We start from the raw sequence: 5,877 nt of genomic DNA on the forward strand, positions 1-5,877 counted from the left end.
GTGCCAGTACCATACTGTCTTGATTGCTGTAGCTTTGTAGTATAGTCTGAAGTTGGGAGCCTGATTCCTCCAGCTCCGTTTTTCTTTCTCAAGATTGCTTTGGCTATTCCTGGTCCTTTGTGATTCCATACAAATTGTGAAATTTTTTGTTCTAGTTCTGTGAAAAATGCCAGTGGTAATTTGATAGGGATTGCACTGAATCTGTAGATTGCTTTGGGTAGTATAGTCATTTTCACAATGTTGACTCTTCCAATCCAAGAACATGGTATATCTCTCCATCTGTTTGTATCATCTTTAATTCTGTCATCAGTGTCTTATAATTGTCTGCATACAGGTCTTTTGTCTCCTTAGGTAGGTTTATTCCTAGGTATTTTATTCTTTTTGTTGCAATGGTAAATGGGAGTGTTTTCTTAACTTCACTTTCAGATTTTTCATCATTAGTCCATAGGAATGCAAGAGATTTCTGTGCATTAATTTTGTATCCTGCTACTTTACCAAAGTTGTTGATTAGCTCTAGTAGTTTTTGGTAGCATCTTTAGGACTCTCTATGTATAGTATCATATCACCTGCAAACAGTGACACCTTTACTTCTTTTCCGATTTGGATTCCTTTTATTTCTTTTTCTTCTCTGACTGCTGTGGCTAAAACTTCCAAGACTGTGTTGAATAATAGTGGTGAGAGTGGACAACCTTGTCTTGTTCCTGATCTTAGAGGAAATGCTTTCAGTTTTTCACCATTGAGAACGATGTTGGCTGTGGGTTTGTCATATATGGCCTTTATGATGTTGATGTAAGTTCCCTCTATGCCTACTTTCTGGAGAGTTTTTATGATAAATGGGTGTTGAATTTTGTTGAAAGCTTTTTCTGCATCTATTGACATGATCATATGGTTTTTATTCTTCAATTTGTTAATATGGTGTATCACATTGATTGATTTGTGTATATTGAAAAGTCCTTGCATTCCTGGGATAAAACCCACTTGATCATGGTGTATGATCCTTTTAATGTGCTGTTGGATTCTGTTTGCTAGTATTTTGTTGAGGATATTTGCATCTATGTTCGTCAGTGATATTGGCCTGCAGTTTTCTTTCTTTGTGACATCTTTGTCTGGCTTTGGTATCAGGGTGATGGTGGCCTTGTAGAATGAGTTTGGGACTGGTCCTCTGTCTGCTATATTTTGGAAGAGTTTGAGAAGGATAGTTGTTAGCTCTTCTCTAAATGTTTGATAGAATTCGCCTGTGAAGCCATCTGGTCCTGGACTTTTGTTGGTTGGAAGATTTTTAATCACAGTCTCAATATCAGTGCTTGTTATTGGTCTGTTTTTCTTTTCCATTTCTTCCTGGTTCAGTCTCAGAAGGTTGTGCTTTTCTAAGAATTTGTCCATTTCTTCCAGGTTGTCCATTTTATTGGCATAGAGTTGCTTGTAGCAATCTCTCATGATCCTTTGTCTTTCTGGAGTGTCAGTTGTTAATTCTCCTTTTTCATTTCTAATTCTGTTGATTTGAGTCTTCTCCCTTTTTTTCTTGATGAGTCTGGCTAATGGTTTATCAATTTTGTTTATCTTCTCAAAGAACCAGGTTTTAGTTTTATTGATCTTTGCTATTGTTTCCTTCATTTCTTTTTCATTTATTTCTGATCTGATCTTTATGATTTCTTTCCTTCTGCTAACTTTGGGGTTTTTTTGTTCTTCTGTCTCTAAATGCTTTAGGTGTAAGGATAGGTTGTTTATTCGAGATGTTTCTTGTTTCTTGAGGTAGGATTGTATTGTTATAAACTTCCCTCTTAGAACTCTTTTGCTGCATCCCATAGGTTTTGGGTTGTCGTGTTTTCACTGTCATTTGTTTCTAGGTATTTTTTGATTTCCTCTTTGATTTTTTCAGTGATCTCTTGGTTATTAAGAGTGTATTGTTTAGCCTCCATGTGTTTGTATTTCTTAAAGATTTTTCCCTGTAACTGATATCTAGTCTCATAGCACTATGGTCAGAAATGATACTTGATATGATTTCAGTTTTCTTAAATTTACCAAGGCTTGATTTGTGACCCAAGATATGATCTATCCTGGAGAATGTTCCATGAGCAATTGAGAAGAAAGTGTATTCCATTGTTTTTTGGATGGAATGTCCTATAAATATCAATTAAATCCATCTTGTTTAATGTATAATTTAAAGCTTGTGTTTCCTTATTTATTTTTATTTTGGATTATCTGTCCATTGGTGAAAATGGGGTGTTAAAGTCCTGTACTATGATTGTGTTACTGTCGATTTCCCCTTTTATGGCTGTTAGCATTTGCCTTATGTATTGAGGTGCTCCTATGTTGGGTGCATAAATATTTACAACTTTTATATCTTCCTCTTGGATTGATCCCTTGATCATTATATGTAGTGTCCTTCTTTGTCTCTTGTAATAGTCTTTGTTTGAAAGTCTATTTTGTCTAATAGGAGAATTGCTACTTCAGCTTTCTTTAGAATTCCATTTGCCTGGAATATCATTTTCCATCCCCTCACTTTCAGTCTGTATGCATCCCTAGGTCTGAAGTTGTCTCTTGTAGACAGCATACGTATGGGTCTTGTTCTTGTATCCATTCAGCCAGTCTATGTCTTTTTGTTGGGGCATTTAATCCATTTACATTAAAGGTAATTATCGATATGTATGTTCCTATTACAATTTTCTAAACTGTATTGGGTTTGTTATTGTAGGTCTTTTCCTTTTCTTGTTTTTCCTGCCTAGAGAGGTTTCTTTAGCATCCATTGTAAAGCTGGTTTTGTGCTGCTGAATTCTCTTAGATTTTGCTTGTCTGTAAAGGTTTTAATTTCTCCGTCGAATCTGAATGAGATCCTTGCTGAGTAGAGTAATCTCAGTTGTAGTTTTTTCCCTTTCATCACTTTAACTATGTCTTGCCACTCCCTTCTGCCTTGCTGAGTTTCTGCTGGAAGGTCAGCTGTTAACCTTATGGGGATCCCCCTGTGTTTTATTTGTTGTTTTTCCCTTGCTGCTTTTAATATTTTTTGTTTGTATTTAATTTTTGATAGTTTGATTAATGTGTGTCTTGGCATGTTTCTCCTTGGATATGTCCTTTATGGGACTCTCTGTGCTTACTGGACTTGATTAACTATTTCCCTTACCATATTAGGGAAGTTTTCAACTATAATGTCTTCAAATATTTTCTCAGTCCCTTTCTTTTTCTCATCTTCTTCTGGGACCCCTATAATTAGAATGTTGCTGTGTTTAATGTTGCCCCAGAGGTCTCTGTGACTGTCCTCAATTCTTTTCATTCTTTTCTCTGTATTTCACTCTGTGGTAGTTATTTCCACTATTTTATTTTCCAGGTCACTTATCTGTTCTTCTGTCTCAGTTATTCTGCTGTTGATTCCTTCTAGAGAATTTTAAATTTCATTTATTGTGTTGTTCATCATTGTTTGTTTGCTCTTTAGTTCTTCTAGTCCTTGTTAAACGTTTATTGTATTTTCTTCATTCTATTTCCAAGATTTTGGATCATCTTTATTATCATTACTCTGAGTTCTTTTTCAGGTAGACTGCCTATTTCCTCTTCATTTGTTTGGTCTGGTGGGGTTTTACCTTGCTCCTTCATCTGCTGTGTGTTTCTCTGTCTTCTCATTTTGCTTAACTTACTGTGTTCGGGGTCTCCTTTTCGCAGGTTGCAGGTTCGTAGTTCCCGTTGTTTTTGGTGTCTGTCCCCAGTGGCTAAGGTTGGTTCATTGGCTTGTGTAGGCTTCCTGGTGGAGGGGACTGGTGCCTGTGTTCTGGTGGATGAGGCTGAATCTTGTCTTTCTAGTGGGCAGGAATGTGTTTGGTGGTGTGTTTTGGGGTGTCTTTGACCTTATTATGATTTTAGGCAGCGTCTCTGCTAATCGGTGGGGTTGTGTTCCTGTCTTGCTAGTTGTTTGGCATAGGATATCCAGCACTGTAGCTTGCTGGTCGTTGAGTGGAGCTGGGCCTTAGCATTGAGATGGAGATCTCTGGGAGGTCTTTCGCCATTTGATGGTATGTGGAGCTGGGATCTCTCTGCTGTACCAGTGTCCTGAACTCGGCTCTCCCACTTCAGAGGCACAGACCTGACAACCAGCCAGAGTACAAAGACCCTGCCAGCGACATGGCTGGTTTCATTTGATCAAAAGCACCATTCCTGTTTGTCATTACGACTGTTAACCTGTTCATCCACTGCCATCCTATGGCTTCATTCAAGTGACTGATTAAAATGTGCACCACAGGTCCACTGGGAGGCTTTGAGGGTTGTAGTGATTTGGAGAGGGTCCCTTGTTCAGCACTCCTGCTCAGATTGTTCCGAATCAATCACCACACCAGCACTTAGCCAACCTAGATGTATTATTAATACCAGCTGTAACCCAGGTTTTGATTATGTAAGAAAACAGGCTTAAACTTTTGGCAGATAGTAAACTTAAAAGTTCAAGCACACCCAAGTTTTTACATACTGAAGATGTAGGGAGCATTTCTATTTGAAGAACCCAGATTTTTCCTCCACAGGGAATACACTGAAACTGGAATTATCCCAGTGATCACCAAATGTGACTTCATTCTTTAGAAAGTAACTATGTCCTTATTTTTCTGAATCCTCAAATTTAAAATTTTTCCAAAGTATTGTATTTGTCAAACTATGATGTAGGAACCTTTTTTGGACATGTGCAGGCTTCCATTAGCTTTTCTTCTCCTTTAAAAAGCTTTCTTGATTCTCCTCCTACAGGAAGTACCTGAATTGTCATAGTGCAAATAGGCACTGTGGTACTGTGGTGAGTGGGATATCCTTCCTTCCTTTTTTTTTTAAAATTAATTAATTAATTAATTTTTGGCTGCATTGGGTCTTTGTTGCTGAGTGCAGGCTTTCTCTAGTTGTGGTGAGCGGGGGCTACTCTTCGTTGGGGTGTGTGGGCTTCTCATTGCGGTGGCTTCTCTTGTTGTAGAGCATGGGCTCTAGGTACGTGGGCTTCAGTAGCTGGGGCACACAGGCTCAGTAGTTGTGGCGCACGGGCTTTGTTGCTCTGCAGCATGTGGGATCTTCCAAGACCAGGATTGAACCTGTGTTCCCTGCATTGGCAGGTGGATTCTTAACCACTGCACCACCAGGGAAGTCCTGGGAGATCCTTTCTTGCTACAACAGTGTGATCCCTCTAGTGATGGATCTGGGGCATGAATGCAGGAAAAATTAATGGGCTGAATTTGATGGAGCTAATAGAATGGTTTCTTATAGCTTCAACAGGGGCAAGATAGAATCTTTGGCTTGGCAAGGTCACTCAGCAGGACTGCAGGGCAGGGTCAAGATGTCAGCACTGTTGTCTCACCTCTGGCTTCAGTATTCTAGAGTATGGTGTCTGCCATGCTTGTTTCCATTCCTCTTGATAAGGGGAGCAGCATTTTTATTCTTCTGGAAGTAGAGGAGGGGAGACAGACTGGAATCCCAACCCTGGGAAATTAAATTATACTTCATCAGTTAGGCATTTGTGTTTTATGGAGGAATGTGATTTGGGTTTTAGATGACTATACAACAAACCAGTGACAAGAGTTTGATTGCAAATATCCAGTGTAACTTTTTGGAATAGGGGATTGAGGTTGAAGATAACAGCAAGATTGAGAGAAAGAGAAAAATAGAAAAAGAAGCAATAGGGCTCAGAATATTACCTGAAAATAACATGCAGGTGCGTATTAACAACCTGCAAACCCATGACATCTTTCTAATGGCTTCACAACTGGATGCTATCTTTAGGAAAATGTAAGTGAAGATTACTAATTGGGGATGGATGGAATCACCAAAAGTGAGTACAGCCTTTTTTGGTGAATATTTTTATTAGTTAAAATGAATCATTATCAAGGAAAGAGAAACAGGGTTTCTTCCTTTAAGGAATTT

Source organism: Delphinapterus leucas, chromosome 2 (genome assembly GCF_059928025.1).
Source record: "Delphinapterus leucas isolate spDelLeu-1000000601 "Yukka" chromosome 2, BTC_Dleu_Yukka2, whole genome shotgun sequence".
NCBI classification, from domain to species: Eukaryota; Metazoa; Chordata; class Mammalia; order Artiodactyla; family Monodontidae; genus Delphinapterus; species Delphinapterus leucas.